This window comes from Papio anubis, chromosome 7, assembly GCF_008728515.1.
Source record: "Papio anubis isolate 15944 chromosome 7, Panubis1.0, whole genome shotgun sequence".
Classification (NCBI taxonomy): Eukaryota; Metazoa; Chordata; class Mammalia; order Primates; family Cercopithecidae; genus Papio; species Papio anubis.
Genome location: NC_044982.1, coordinates 189805 through 205921, shown reverse-complemented (window position 1 = coordinate 205921; position 16117 = coordinate 189805). Strand labels below are relative to the sequence as shown.

At 39.9% G+C, this 16117-nt stretch overlaps 2 pseudogenes across 2 annotated transcripts in view; both read left to right on the top strand.

Annotated features, from left to right (window-relative positions):
• Positions 1 to 1717: 1717 nt before the first annotated feature.
• LOC110742340 overlaps positions 1718 to 16117 on the top strand; it is a 29878-nt pseudogene continuing 15478 nt past the window's right edge. Inside the window, exon 1 of the transcript XR_004185363.1 lies at positions 1718 to 1849. The product of XR_004185363.1 is annotated as an immunoglobulin heavy variable 3-23-like (transcript). The remainder of the gene's footprint in view (positions 1850 to 16117) is intronic.
• The window catches only part of LOC101006990, a 106727-nt pseudogene continuing 101784 nt past the window's right edge, over positions 11175 to 16117 (top strand). Inside the window, exon 1 of the transcript XR_004185365.1 lies at positions 11175 to 11451. The product of XR_004185365.1 is annotated as an immunoglobulin heavy variable 3-23-like (transcript). The remainder of the gene's footprint in view (positions 11452 to 16117) is intronic.

Sequence of the window (16117 nt, the reverse complement as noted above, 5' to 3'; positions counted from 1 at the left end):
TCTCCATCGGTGTCATCACCTTGCAGATCTGCTGCCCTGCCCTGCAGACTAAGGCTCTGATTCCATAAGAATGACAGGGGAGCTGCTTCTCAATAGATCTTTGGTGGGGATGTCTGTTCTCATCTCAATTCCTGAGGGGTTGAACCAGTGTCCCTAGGATTCTGGTTTCAGTGGTTTTCCTTTCAAGAGTAAATTCTTAGTTCTGTGTGGGAATAAGGGAATTGGGCCTGAATACATTTTAGCAGTGTGGGCTCTTCTTTTCTTCCAGACAGACACTTTGAGAAAAGAAGATTTTTGTGACTGTCCCCTTTCTTGGGGAAAGGATTTCAAGAGGATAGGTTAGCTTTTCAGTATGTGGTCCCTTAAAATTTCACACCACAAAACAGCACATTCTATTTCAAGCAATCCAATATATATTTTTATTTTTTATTGGAATAGCCTATATTTAATATTCCAGACTCTGCCTTAGGTAATTTCATACCCTGACTTTGCTCCTCTCTACAAGAACTTGCTTCTTCCTAAACTTCAGCTTTATTGTTTTTTTGAAACTGTAATTATCGGAAGCTTTAAAGAAAATTTGCAAAATTCCATATTCCATGTTTACCTGTTATTGTTGATGCATTTTTAAAAAATATGAAAAATGTATTCATTTTGTAAGTGTATTTCCAAGTTTAATAGCAGATTTTTAAGACCCAGAATAATAAAAAATTCAAATATTATTCAGCTGCTTAATAAAAAACAAATTCTGATAAATTTTGTTTGCTGGAACACTATCCAGAATTTACAATAAGTAAATGTCTGATATATACAACTACAAGGTAAAATATCTAATTATTTATACTAACTAAAATAAGCCAAACAAATAAGAATATATACTATGTTAGTTCATTTTTATAAATTCTAATAAAATCAAATGAATCTGCAGCAATATAAAGATTCGTAGTTGCCAGGGAAATGGTAGAATAAAGAAAAGGAAAAGTAGGAAGAATATAGAAGAACAAAAGGAAATGTTGAGAATTCTCTTGTCCACCTTGATAAGGATGATGATTACATCATATTTATTAATTGTACACTTTAAATATGTGAAAGTTTATTATCTGTAACTAAAACTTATAAAATTTATTACAAGCAACAAATGGAAACTTAGACAAGGAAGGAGTGACAGAAAGACAGAAAAAAACGTATATTAAATTTGAGAAATACTTAGGAATGTATCTGCCTGAACCGTAGTTCTCACCATATTTTTAGGTGAACGCTAGAATGCAGCAAAGTCACACACGTTCTCAGTACAGGAAATGGGTTCCACAAACCACACTAGGCACATCAACCTCTGTCCTGGAGTTGGTTCAGGGAGTAATTGGGGCCAGTGATGAGGAGCACAGGCCAAGATGCTGGAGCTTACTCATCCCAGATATCAGCTCTTAGACATATACTGAGCATCTGTACATAGAGAAACCATTGGCTCCAACAAAACATAATTTACACAATTATGTAAAAAGAAAATAAGGTGATCTTTCCAAAGTGTTTATCACAGCTTAATTTTATAACAAGACAGCATATTTTCCAAATACCACCATTGAGAGCAAACTTCTGCAAGGCACAGTCATCCTATCTGGGCCTGTCCTCTCCTCAGGCGTCCCACCCCAGAACTTGCCATATAGTAGGAGACATGCAAATACCGTCCTCCCTCTGCTGATGAAAACCAGCCCAGCCCTGACTCTGCAGCTCTGGGAGAGGAGCCCCAGCCCTGAGATTTCCAGGTGTTTCCTTTTGGTGATCAGCACTGAACACAGACCACCAACCATGGAGTTTGGGCTGAGCTGGGTTTTCCTTGTTGCTATTTTAAAAGGTGATTCATGGAGAGCTAGAGAGATTGACTGTGAGGGGACATGAGTGAGAGAAACAGTGGATATGTGTGGCAGTTTCTGACCTTGGTGTCTCTGTGTTTGCAGGTGTCCAGTGTGAGGTGCAGCTGGTGGAGTCTGGGGGAGGCTTGGTACAGCCTGGGGGGTCCCTGAGACTCTCCTGTGCAGCCTCCGGATTCACCTCGGGTAACTCTGACTTGATCTGGATCCGCCAGGCTCCAGGGAAGGGTCTGGAGTGGGTCTCATACATTAGTAGTGGTGGTAGCATATACTACTCAGACTCTGTCAAGGGCCGATTCACCATCTCCAGAGACAACGCCAAGAACACGCTGTATCTGCAAATGAGCAGCCTGAGAGTGGAGGACACGGCTGTGTATTACTGTGCGAGAGACACAGTGAGGGGAGGTCAGTGTGAGCCCAGACACAAACCTCCCTGCAGGAACGCTGGGGAGAAATCAGCTGCGGGGGGCGCTCAGGAGCCACTGATCAGAGTCAGCCCCAGAGGCAGGTGCAATGGAGGCTGATTTCCTGTCAGGATGTGGGACTTCATCTTCTTCCGACAGTTTCTCTAATGAACTTCTCTAATTGTAGGATTCTGTGCTTCCTAATGTCATCTCTACATATTTTCAAAAGATCATTTTAATATGAGGACATAACCTCTCATGCACCAAATGCACAATGATGCTTACAGAGATGAAAAGTTCTCAACCATTGTCACCAGGATCAGAGACCTGAGGAAGCTCACGGGTGCCTGGTGAGTGTCTTCCAATCATGCCCAGGACAGAAACCTCAGGGAGATTCCTGGACTAGAACAGTCTTTAGGGATTCTGATCGCAGCCAATAGAAAGGCTGGGCGAGGGTCAGTGTCATGTAGAAGCTCACAGGTTTCTCGTCTGACCCTTCTCCTGACACTAAATCCAATCAGCATCAGCACTGACCTGGTGCTCCTTCGCTCCCTATCTATGTTCTTTCTTTGGAGTGTTTGTTCTCCCTTTTTTTATTTGCTTTTCGTGCTTCCTGAAAAAGAAACAGATGGCCTCCGTGGTCTACCATCCAGGGCTCAAGGCATTTTCTTGGAGCTCAGGTAGGGCTCCACCTGTGGCTCCTGCAGCCACGTGGGAGAGGCTGATGGGACTTCCTTCCCTCCCCATTTGCTCAGGACCCTCCACTGTGTTGTGTGTAGACTCATCTGCGAATGCAGTTGGCTGTTAATAGTGAAGGGGATAAACTTATTTTATTAAAATGGGATGAGGATGTGGAATTAACCCTGTTCAAACTGTCAGTCATCTGCTTCAGAAGTAGTGTTAGAAAGAGCTGGTGAAATTTATTAGAATCAAGATGGAGCCACTTGTGTTAAAACCCTAATGAATGAAGCTGGGGAAGGCCATGAAGGAGGGTTCTAACACACATGTTCCTGATAACAAGAACTATCATAAATAGACTCTGCACTGCCACAACCTTGCAAAAAAGCCATCACAACCTTAAAAGAATTACTTCTCCAAGTATATCTGCCCAGCAACTGCTTGTTCAACCTCACACTGATGTTACCTCTATTACTGATCCTTCTAGTCCAGGATAATTGTCTCAAAACAGCTGATGTAACTCTCCTCATTTTTCCTTAATTCTTTATCTTCCTTTACCAACCTGAATGCACCCATACATATTTCCATTGCAATGCACATCCTAGAATAAATATTATCACATTTTAGAGTCTCTTTCTGCCTGTTATTCAGGGTTGACAAGCTACAGGTGGACATGCCACATTTCTGTGAGACGTAGAGGATGACAGATTTTGAAGATGGCTGGGAATATCCAATGTCCAGAAGATCATCCATCAGTAAGTGCAGGCTGGAAGTCCCAGAGAGAGGCGAAGCTGCCGAATTACCATGGAATTTAATTGTATCCAGTTCTGCTCTGATGGAATCAGGCCCACTTATTTTATCATTGATAATCTACCTGACCTAGAATCAACTGATGACAGTTTTCTAACATATATTAAGTAAAATCAGAAAAAAAAAAAAAATATATATATATATATACACACACACACACACACACACACATATATATGACCATTTCTGGCTAATTTTTGTATTTTTAGTGGAGATGGGGTTTCACCATGTTGGTCAGGCTAGTCTCAAACTCCTGACCTCAGATGATCCACCCAACTCAACCTTTCAGAGTGCTGGGATTACAGGTGTGAGCAACCGCGCCCGGCTAACACCGCATATATTAATTTTGGATTGAATAACTACAAAGTCTACCCTAACCAAGTGTACCACAAAACTTTCCATTACCCAGAGGCAAGAATCTATGTTCATAATTTTTTAAGGTGTAAAACTGACCATTTTACAATCAGATGATTATGATTTTGCTAATGAGTTGTAGAAGTTGCATGTATATTGTGGATATTAACATTTTTTCAGATGCATGACTTGAAATTATATTCTCCCATTCTGTCTGTTGGAATTTTTTCCACGCTTTGCCAGCATCTTTTTGTTGTGATGTAGTTTCACTTGTTCAATTCTGCTTCTGTTGTCTGTAACTTTAATTTGAAATACAGGAAATCATTCTTAACATTATTTTCTGGGTGGGGAAATTTTACAATTTCAAGGCATACATTTAACCATATATCCCATTTAGAGTTGATTTTTTGTGTTTATCGTAAACTAAAATTCTTAATTCTTTGCATGTGTAGATCCAGTTTTTCTAACACCCTCTTAGGGAGAGACTTTGATTTATCCATTGTGTATTGTTGGTTTTCAGGCTGAAAATCAGTTCGCCATCTATATATCGGTTTATTTCAGAGCTCTTTCTATATATTATTGCCAATACAATCCTATTTTTATTTATGTATCAAAATGTGCATATCTCTAAATTTCAACATGTTGTTCAGAACCTGTGCATGCCACAGCTGTGTGTATCAGTGCACTCTTGGCCTGGCGAAGCCCTCACAGACCCTCTTCCTCACCTGTGCTGTCTCTGAATTTCCCATCACAACCAGTGCTTCCTGCTGGAGTGGGATCCATCAGCTCCCCAGGGAAGGGACTGGAGCGAATCAGGTGCACAGGTCATGAGGGGAGTGCACATTCCAACCCACTCCTCAAAGTCCAGTCACCATCTCCAGATCCACATCCAAATAAACAGTTTCTCCTACAGCTGAGCTACCTGAGCAACGAGTCCACAACCATGATTTTTATAGAAAAGTCACAGCGAGGGAAAGACGTTGCGAGCCCAGACACAAACCTCCCTGCCGGGAAGCTCAGGAGCAGCACGAGGCGCTGAGGACACCAGGGGGCGCTCAGGACACATCAAGGCAGGTGGAAGAGGGAAAAGGTGCAGGAGATGGGGTTTGGCATCACCATCATATTTCACCACTGGACACCCGCCACTATGTTTATTCTCATGTACGTGATTCTCTGTATTATTAGAAAATGGCATTTATATAAATATATAACCATATGTAGGTGCATCAAGTCGTCCTCTCCATCTTCTGTGGACCTTTTCCAAAAAGAATCTGAGTCCCTGTTTGAGTACCTCATAAGTTATGGTCAATTATGTAGGATCTCTTTCTCTTCTTTCTCTCTTCTTTCCTCCTCTCTCACTCACAAAATCACTCTCACACACAGAATTCTACAACTTCAGTCACGTGATGTGTTGAAGACAATTGGTTAAAGGGCAACTTTTCCAGTTTAGCTCCTGTTCATATTGCTGTAAGAATAAGGACGTTGTTTCTCAGCTGCGTATTTCTCTATGATGAGTATCAGGTTTTAAATAATACCCAGACACTGAAATCAATCCAAATATCAATCAGCAGCTTAATCAGTAAACAAATTGTGGTAAATTCATTCACTGGAGGAACACCCACTGTTGTAGTAAGGTACAGCTGGATACACTCAACAGCCAGGGTGAATTCACAAGTACGTATGATGAGTAAAATAAGACAAATGAATGAAAATACATACATACAAGTCCTCTTTTATAAATTCTATAAAATGAAAAGTAATCTAAAGTTACATAAAGAAAACTAGTAGCTGACTCTAGACGTGGTGTGAGAAGGGAAGGTGTACGACCCAGAAATTGTAGGAAAACAAGGAAATTTTGAGCATAGTTGATTTTTTCTATGTTGAGAAAAGTAATTGTTGTGTCACTATTTGTCAAATTGTACACATGATGGGATGGGTATTATTTGTTAATTTCACCTCATTAAAATATTACAAATTTAAACACGTATAATTCGGAAGAAAATGAGGTAGACAGAGATGAATAAAATATATGATAAATAAAAAAAGAAAATCATAGAACATTGGTTTAAGGACTTCACTCATAAACTGAAGAAATTTAAAATTTGTCAACACAGAATTAAGGATTTAGTATACATATATGAAGTCAAAGACTCCTGAATATACACATGAATAAACCCTAAGCCTAACTCTATCTTTAGGGAAACACTAGAATACAACAAAATAATGTCACGATTTCATTACATAACAGGGGTTAATCAAACCACACCAGGCATGTCCAGCTGTGTCCTGGGGTTGGTTCAGGGAACAGGTGTGTCCTGTGGGTTAGGAACCATGACACCAAGCTCACAGCATTTGTTCTATTTGACACCATAAAAAGACCAAGAGATCTCAACTAAACTGTAGTGTGGATGTCACACCTGTGGGTGCCGCACACTCCCCCATGTGACTATGGAAAGGTTAATTACCTCTGGAGGTGTCTGCCGAGAGTAGAGCTGGTGTCTCAGGAATGTCCAAAATGGCTTGATGGAGCAAGAAAGGAGACTGGCTCAGGGTTGCTCTAGTGGTTTGGTGGTGGAGGCAGAGTGAGGGTTCTCACTCACAGAAAGGAGTTTGTGGGGTTTCAACCTCCAGATGGCATCAAATGAGGGAGTTCCTGTGATTCCTAACAAGATTCACCTTGTGTTGGAAAGAAAGGAGGTGACGGAGGAATGAGCATTAAGTTATCAACAGTCAGACGTCAAAACAATAGTGTGATGACTTATTCTATGTAGCAACTATCAAAATCGTGAATAAAAAGATCAGTGTCCAATATGGGTGGACAACAAGCAAGTCTACAAAAAAATGTGAAGTCTGCTTATAAGAATAAACAAATAATGAAAAGTAGGCCTGAAATGAGGAGAAAGGGGTGAAAGGCATGGGGCAGGGGATTAGACATGGGTCCTGTTCCAATGTCTTGTGTGGAATCATTTCACCATCTAAGATCATGCGCTTATTCTGAATGTCTTAGGTCTGCTCCAAAACATCACAAGCACCAGAGGATTCCTGAGGATATTCATTTTAATATCTTCTATTTGAGTAGCCTTACAATTGTGTAAAATTCTTAGTTATTGTTATTATAATTAGAGAATAGGGTCTCACTCTATCACACAGGTTGGAGTGCAGTGGCACAATCATAGCTCACTGTAACCTTGAACTCCTGGCTCACATAATCCTTCTGCCTCAACCTCCAGAGTAGCTAGGACTAGATGGATGCACCATCACACACAGCTTATTTTTTTTAATCTTTCATTGAAATGGGGTCTCTCTATGTTGCCCAGGCTGGTCTCAAACACATGGTCTCATGTGATTCCCCTGGTTTTGCTTCTCAAACTGCTGGAATTATAGGCATGAGTCACCATATCTGGACTGAACTGATTCTGTAGTTGCAAAATATCAACCCAAGAACGGACTCCCTGAATTTTTTTTTTTTTTTCTGCAGTGTTTTGGTTAATCGCGCCTGAAAAGATTTATCCCAATATGTTCCAACAGCAGAATTTTTTCAGATGTTTCTTCCAATAGACATAATTTCTTGGTTGAAGATCGCAAAATACAGTTAAAAGATGATATAAAAAGGCAACCTTAAAATTTTGGTGGTTGGAGTGAGTATAAAAATTGCTTTCAGTATTGTGTACCACACACCTCCTGCAGTAGGACGATGGTGAGCAATGAATGTAAAATTTCTAAATGTATGAATCTTCCAGCTCCCAAGTCATAGGGCAATAATGGATGTGTCCTGAGGGCGGGACCAGAATGTCTTAGTGTCAGAGGGATAACTCTTGGCCAAGAAATTTTCCATAATTTTTAAAGTTTTTATATATTTTTATTTAAAGATGCCATTTTTCAACATATCCAGAATATTGCTCATAGGACTGATTTCTGTATGATATGAACAACGGCAATGCCTTCTATGTTTAGATAATATTACAAACCAGGTTAACACGCACTGTTTCCTGTAATGATGCACCAGAACATTATTCGAGTTTCCATATTAGTTTTTTTCCTCTTTGTTCGCATTTGGTTTCACATTTATATGTCAGGTCTCTAGAATGTACAATTTTATGTAAAACTGTCGTTTCTTGCTGCACATTTTGATAGGGTTTCCAGAAGATTTAAAAACCTCTGCTTGCAGCACATTTTAAAATTCTGCACTGCAGTAGAACATCTGTATTTAATCCCAGTCTTCTGTTAATTGACAAGGTCTAATAAGTGCAGTAACTTCTGCCTTCTTGGATGATTTTACATCAGGTAGAGGCATATATCATAAATGAATGTACTAGTAATATAAATTATTAGTTAATAACCACCACTTTTATCAGGCATTAGTCATCAAGAAATAATGCTAAATCAAGGGTCTCGATGGGAATGTTACTTAAGGCATATACAAAATATTTTGTGAATCTAGACAAAATAGATGTGAACACACACTTAGTATCCAGCCATGTCTCCCGTCTATCACATTATGAACCACACAGCAACTGTCTTCACTTGGGACTTGTTCTAATTTTCAAATTCATTACTTATTTATGTTAATACTTCTAGGTTATGATGTGTGACTATTTTAGTAGAGAGTGAAGAAAGACAACCTAGGCTGACTAAACAATGAGGAAAATCACAACCTGATGAAACAGGAAGCCTGGATGTGAGTGGCTCTAGGATTGAATAATTTGACAGCTCATCTTCCCAGGCAGTTTCTTTTCTCAATTTTCCACACTGATACATCCAGAAAGTCAGCTTCTACCCCCAGGGGACTCCCATCATACAGTGACATGGTGACAACATTCCCAAGAGTCACACACATATATTAAATATTGTCTGGAATTGGGGATGAGACATTTCTGCAATTCTCCTCTGAAGGACCAGGAACACCTCAACTGACCACTTCCCCTGCCTCCATGACTAGAACTGCACCACATGCCCACATGGACCCTCATCCCTGATGGGAATAATAAGACACCATTGATGAGGTTGACTGTTTTATCATATAAATTACTAAAGTCTGATATAAAGGTTTCAAAAACGAATTGAAGTCTGTCCTACTATGTCCACCAGAGACTACAGATCCTAAAATGATACCTTGTCTTTTCTGCTTGACTTTGTCTCTTCACCTTGTTCTGTCCTCTAGAGAATCTCTTTCAGCTCCCTCAGGTGCATTCAAGTGTTTTATTTACTGACAATTTCTCAGTTGGTGAAAGACATTAGACTAAAGGGTCCATATTCCTAGGTCCACATTCCTTGGTCCATATTCCTAGGAAGGCATAGTGACCCTGGGTCTGTGTATAACCTTGTGAGTGTTCCTGACCATCTTCCAGATGAGATGCTGGTCTGTGTGTTCTTGCCCTTCCCCTGGGGTAGAGTCCTCCTGTTTTCCCCAGGTGTTTGCTCCCGCAGCTCCAGTGTTCTCCATCAGTGTCATCACCTTGCAGATCTGCTGCCCTGCCCTGCAGACTAAGGCTCTGATTCCATAAGAAAGACAGGCGAGCTGCTTCTCAATAGATCTTTGGCGTTACCATCTCAATTCCTGAGGCATTGAACAAGTGCACCTAGGATTCTGGTTTCAGTGACTTGCCCCTGCAGGGTAAATTCTTAGTTCTTTTGTGGGAATAAGGAAAATGGGTCTGAATACATTTCAGAAGTGTGGGCTCTTGTTATTTCCTAGACAGACACTTGGGGCAAGAAAGATTTTTGTGACTGTCCCCTTTCTTGGGGAAAGGGATTCAAGAGGATAGAATAGTTCTTGAGCATATGATCCCTTACAATTTCACACTACAACATGCTTACCACACACAATTTCTAGCAATCCAATATATATATATGTGTGTATATATGTGTGTGTGTGTGTGTGTGTATATATATATTTCTCTTGTAATAGGTTATATGTCATACTCCAGACTCTGCCATAGAAATATATAATTTCAAATCCTTTGTTACGCTCTACAAGAACTTGCTTCTCCTTAAACTCCAGATTTGTTGTTTGCTTGAAACTTTAAATATTGAAAGTGTTAAATAAAATTTTCAAAATTCCATCTTCTCTGTTTATCTGTTATTGTTGATGCAGTTGTAAAAACAAGAAAAATATATTCCTTTTCTATGTACATTTCCAGGCTTAATAGCAGATCTTTAGTAAAACCTAGAAAATTTAAAAAATCAAATATTGTTCCAGCTGTAATAGAAAACAGAATTATAGAGTAAGTTGTCTGCTAGAATACTACCCCATATTTATAATAAAAGTCTATTATACAAACTGGCAAATGCAAAGAAGCATCTAATTATTTTATATTAAGTAAAGTAAGCTAAAATAAATCAGAATATATACTATATTTATTTCCATTTATACGTCGATAAATTCAAATAAAGTCTGCAGCAATGTAAAGATCAGTCATTTGCCAGGAAATACGAGGAAGAAGAAAGAAAGAAAGGAAAAGGATAAAAGAATATATAGATGAACAAAGAAATATTGGGAATTCTCTCTTGTCCACATATTAGTATTAAAGTAACCATCATGTTTATCAACTATACAATATAAATATACAAAAGATTATTATATATAGCTAAAACTTATAAAACTTAATACAAGCAAACAAATGGATACTTAGACAAAGAAAAGGAATGATAGAAAGATACAAAAGAGTGTGTAATAAATTTCGAAATGACTAAGGTCTATCTGCCTATATCCCTGGATTTCTCCACCACATATTTTAGGTAGATGCTAGAATGCAGCAAAAATCCACACAAGTTCTCACTACAGAGCTGGGCTTCACAGCCATCCCTAGGCATCCCAGCTCTGTCCTGGGTTAGTTCAGGAGTAACTGGGTGCAGTGATGAGCTGGGCCAGATGCAGAACTTGCCCATCCAGACATGAGCTCTTAGATGCACACATGGCCATTTTCCATGTGTGGATTTACTTTCATATCTATGCATGAAACACTGTAATAGAACATGAATTTACATGAAATAAAATGGGGTGATCAGTTCAAGTGTTTATCACAGCGTCAATTTTTATAAGACAGCATATTTTCCAAATACCATCATTGTCACCAAACCTCTGCAAGGCACAATCATCTTATCTGGGCCCTGTCCTCTCCTCAGGCGTCCCACCCCAGAGCTTCCTATATAGTAGGAGACATGCAAATGGGGTCCTCCCTCTGCTGATGAAAACCAGCCCAGCCCTGACCCTGCAGCTCTGGGAGAGGAGCCCCAGCCTGGGATTGCCAGGAGTTTCCACTTGGCGACCAGCACTGAACACAGAAGACCAGCCATGGAGTTGGGGCTGAGCTGGGTTTTCCTTGTTGCTCTTTTAAAAGGTGATTCATGGAGAACTAGAGATACTGAGTGTGAGGGGACATGAGTGAGAGAAACAGTGGATATGTGTGGCTGTTTCTAATCACGATGTCTTTGTGTTTGCAGGTGTGCAGTGTGAGGTGCAGCTGGTGGAGTCTGGGGGAGGCTTGGTCCAGCCTGGCGGGTCCCTGAGACTCTCCTGTGCAGCCTCCGGATTCACCTTCAGTAACTCCTGGATGAACTGGGTCCGCCAGGCTCCAGGGAAGGGGCTAGAGTGGGTTGCCCGTATTAAAAGCAAAGCTGATGGTGAGACAGCAGATTACGCCGCATCTGTGAAAGGCAGATTCACCATCTCAAGAGACGATTCAAAGAACACACTGTATCTGCAAATGAACAGCCTGAAAACCGAGGACACGGCCGTGTATTACTGTACTAGAGACACAGTGAGGGGAGGTCAGTGTGAGCCCAGACACAAACCCCCCTGCAGGGGTGCGCGGGGCCACCAGGGGGCGCGCGGGACCCACTAAGGACAGGAAAGGTCCCAGGAGCAAGTGCTCGGGGAGGTTTCCTTTCTCCTCAGCTGGAAAAGTCAGGATTGTATTTGTAGAACTCTGGAGCATTCTAGGCTGTGATATTGTATTACTCGTATTTATTATGAATTTATTATCAATAGTATTTAATAACTATTAAAATTCTGTATATAAGTATTTTTAAGTATACACTTTCAAGAAATAAACATTCCTAATTATTTGCACTGATTCCTTTAGAGTTTTATTAACATTTGTTGACATCAGCAACTACATAACTATAGGGACATAAATCTATGGCCATAGAAATATGTACCCGCCAGGCGCGGTGGCTCATGCCTGTAATCCCAGGTTTTTGGGAGGCCGAGGCAGATGAATTACTTGAGATTATGAGTTCGAGTCCAGCCTGGCCAACATGGCAAAAGCCCCTCTCTACTAAAAATACAAACAGTATCCGGGTGTGGTAGCACACACCCGTAATCACGGCTACCCGGGAGGCTGAGGTAGAAGAATTGCTTGAACCCAATAGACGGAGGTTTCAGTGAGTCGAGATTGTGCCACTGTATTCCAGCCTGGGCAACAGGGCAATACACCATCTTACAAAAAAAAAAAAAAAGAAAAAGAGAGAAAGATGTATAAATACACAGACCTATGCATATATGCTAGGCATTCATATTAAACATTAAAATAAAGTAATTCCAAACATATATCCTGAAGAATCAAACTTAATGATGGACTAAGTGTAAATTATTAGAGTAATTTCTAATTGATTTCAGTTGTTTTTATTTGTTTACATGAATTGATTTCTAGTTGTTCATTTAAAAGTAGTGTATTGATCATTTCAAAAGAGCTCAGAGTAAATTTCAAATGTCACAATAAATGATAAAAATTTGAGGTGTTTAACGACAGTTATCTTAATTCTTAATTATCATAGTTATTCCATATTACATTCACAAATCATAACATTGCTTCTTACCTTGTAAATACAAACAACCATAATTTATGAATTTAAAATAAATTTTCACTTTTTAAATTTATCCCAGATTATTATCTTTTCTTGTCTTCCAGATCTCATTGGATCATCTCAAGGGTCCACCCACACCCCTGTCTCCTGAAGGCTTCTGGGAGCGGCTGAGGGATGCGCAGAAGCAGGATCCCCGTGTGAGTCCACACGACCTGGAGCTTCCCTCTCCTTGGATTAGGCCATCTCCTCGGGATCACAGGGCTCTCCATTATCCTCACCCCGCTGTTGTACCAAACAAGCAACATCACACTTCACACACACTTTGTTTTAATTTTCCAAAATGACATGAAGGCAATAAATTTAACAGTAAGTTGATCAGAAGCTAATAGGTCGAGGCTTTTTTCGTATGCCAGATTTCTTCTCAGGACTTTCCATGTGTTAGGTATTTTCCATTTCTTTATGAGATAAGATACTAACATATCCACATTGGAGATTCTCCTTCTAAGTAGGCTCTGGGTCACTCACTCCTTTTATAGTAATCACCAGACAAGTCCCATAGAGAAGGAGTTGGAAAATCCCGGGGTGAACCGAGATCGCGTGGAGCCCTGTAGTGTTTAATAATGTCATGCAGTTAAAGTCAGTGAGAAACAGCTTTAGTTGTACACGGTGACTGAATTTGCACATTACTCTAGCAAAGCGTCCTTCACGTGACAAATACGAAGGTCAATTATTGGATTAATATGAATGGCATCACAGCAGGAAAACTGATGTCCAAATCTTACACCCTTTAAATTAAATTCTGTCTTATACAAGGTGGGGATGGATCGACACCCAAGTGAATGTTGCACTTCAGGGCCCGGCACTTGGAAGAGCCCCTCCAGGGCACAGCGAAGGCCTCTATCAATGTGGCTGCAATCACCACATTCAATGAGTTTTGTAGAATAATTGCTGAAGAAGTCAGCTGGAAGTGCCCTGAAATCTCACACCTTCTGCATAGAGGACTCCAAAATAATTGTTATGCGCTTGAAAAACACGAACATGGAATTAGCACTAATGAGTTGTGACGATGAAACAGCTCTCTTCCAAGTTGCGGGTCTCTTTCTCTCCTGCCAGCAAAGTCAACATGATTGCTTTCTTGTCTTAGACAAAGGAGTTACAATAGCTCCTTTTCTTTGAGTCACAGGCTTGTGAAGTCTCTCCCCAACAGCTGGATTGTCAACTACAATATTTCCTAAAAATAAATAAAATACTTCATGAAACTAAATTCAAGGGGAACAAAATCATTTTGTTTCCTTCATAATTTTTGTTTAAAGTGCTAACTAGTAAAGAAAGACTATTATATTTTATAAATTTGTATCTATAATTAATTATTTTGAAGGGGAAATAATTTATAGGGCCATTACATTGTCTTAAATAACACACGTAGTGTTTTAAAGATCAAATTCCCTCCAAATGCAGAAATACATACTATGAAAGCTCCAGAGAAGAGATGCCCTCCAAGGGCCATGGCAGTCTCAGGAAAGCCTGAAATCAGTCTCTCCCCCATTGCTAAGACAGGGCTCCAAACATGCAAATTACCCTTCAATCTCTTGGGTAAAATTTCACTCTCATGATGTGGGAGCTGATGAATCTCTTCTCAGACAGGACAGAAAATCTCTGGAGAAGGCAGAGCTGTGGTCTTACAGAAAATGAGATGTGCATGTTGACAGCTACCCAAGGTGAGTGTTTCAAATGTCACACCTAGGTCTTTGAAATATTTGTGACCGCAGGTGACTGACAGAAACTGATTATCCTTGTCCCTAGGTATCCTGTCCCAGGTGCAGTTGCAGGAGTTGGGTCCTGGACTGGTGAAGCCCTCTCAGACCCTCTCCCTCCCCTGCACTGTCTCTGGTTTCTCCATAACAACCAGTGGCACCTACTGGCATTGGATTCAAAAGCCACTGGGAAAAGGGCTTCAGTGGCTTGGAGAAATAGGTTATTCTGGAGTCACCAGATACAACCCATCCTTCTGGAGCCACAGCAGCATCTCCTGTGACACATTGAAAAAACCGTTATTCCTCCAGCTGAGCTCTGTGACCTCGGAGGACACAGCTCTGTGTTACTGTGTGAGAGGCACATTGAGGGAACATCAGTGTGAGCCCAGACACAAACCTTCCTGAAGGATAGTGGAGCACACCAGGAACACTCAGGACACACCACGAATGAGGCCTAGACCCAGGGGAAGGTACACGTGGTGACATTTTTTAAAGTATTGTTATTTTCAAGTACTATTTGGAAAAAAAGTAACATACTTATTTTAGGGCATGCATTAATCACGTCTCCATGATACTGCTTGAGGGATAGACACACAGATCAATGGAACAGAATAAGAGTGACTTTGGACAAGAACAGAAACTGTCCCCTTCTAAAGAAACATAGGGGACAAGCTCCAAGACAGTGGTCTGAGCAACAATTTTCTGGATATTATTGCCCAAACATAGGCAACAAAAGCAAAGATAGCAAATGGGGTTGCATCAGACTACAAACTTCTGCAGATCAAAGAAAATAATTCACAGAATGAAGAAAAATCCACAGGTTTGGCAAAAATTTTACAAAATTAGGCATCTGATAAGGGGAATGTATCCAAAATATATAAGAGAGCCAAACCACTCCATAACAACAACAACAACAAAAACAACAATAACAACAAGTGACCCTATTAAAAATAACCAAAATATTTGAATATACCTTTTTCAGAAGAGTAAATACAATTTGAAAACAGATATATAAAAAAGCTAAACATGACTAATAATTAGAGAAATTTAAATTTAATCCACAATTAAGTATCACCTCATAGAATGACTATCTTCAAAGAAATGAAAAATGACAAGTATCTTTGAGGAAGATGTGAAGAAAAGGGAATTTTTGTACACTGTGAGTGAAAATGCGTATTATTAAGGTGATTATAAATAACATATAAAAGCCTTTCAAAAAATAGATCTATTATAATATGCAGCAATGCCACTACTGACCATATATTGTTTTAAAAAATGAAATCAGCATGTCAATGAGATATCCACACATCCATATTCCTTGCAGCATTATTTACAATAGTAATAATATGGAAACATCTTAAATTCCCATCAGTGGATAAATGAATAAACAAAACACAGTGTATGCACATTGGAGAGATATTCATCCTTAAAAAAAAAAGGAAAT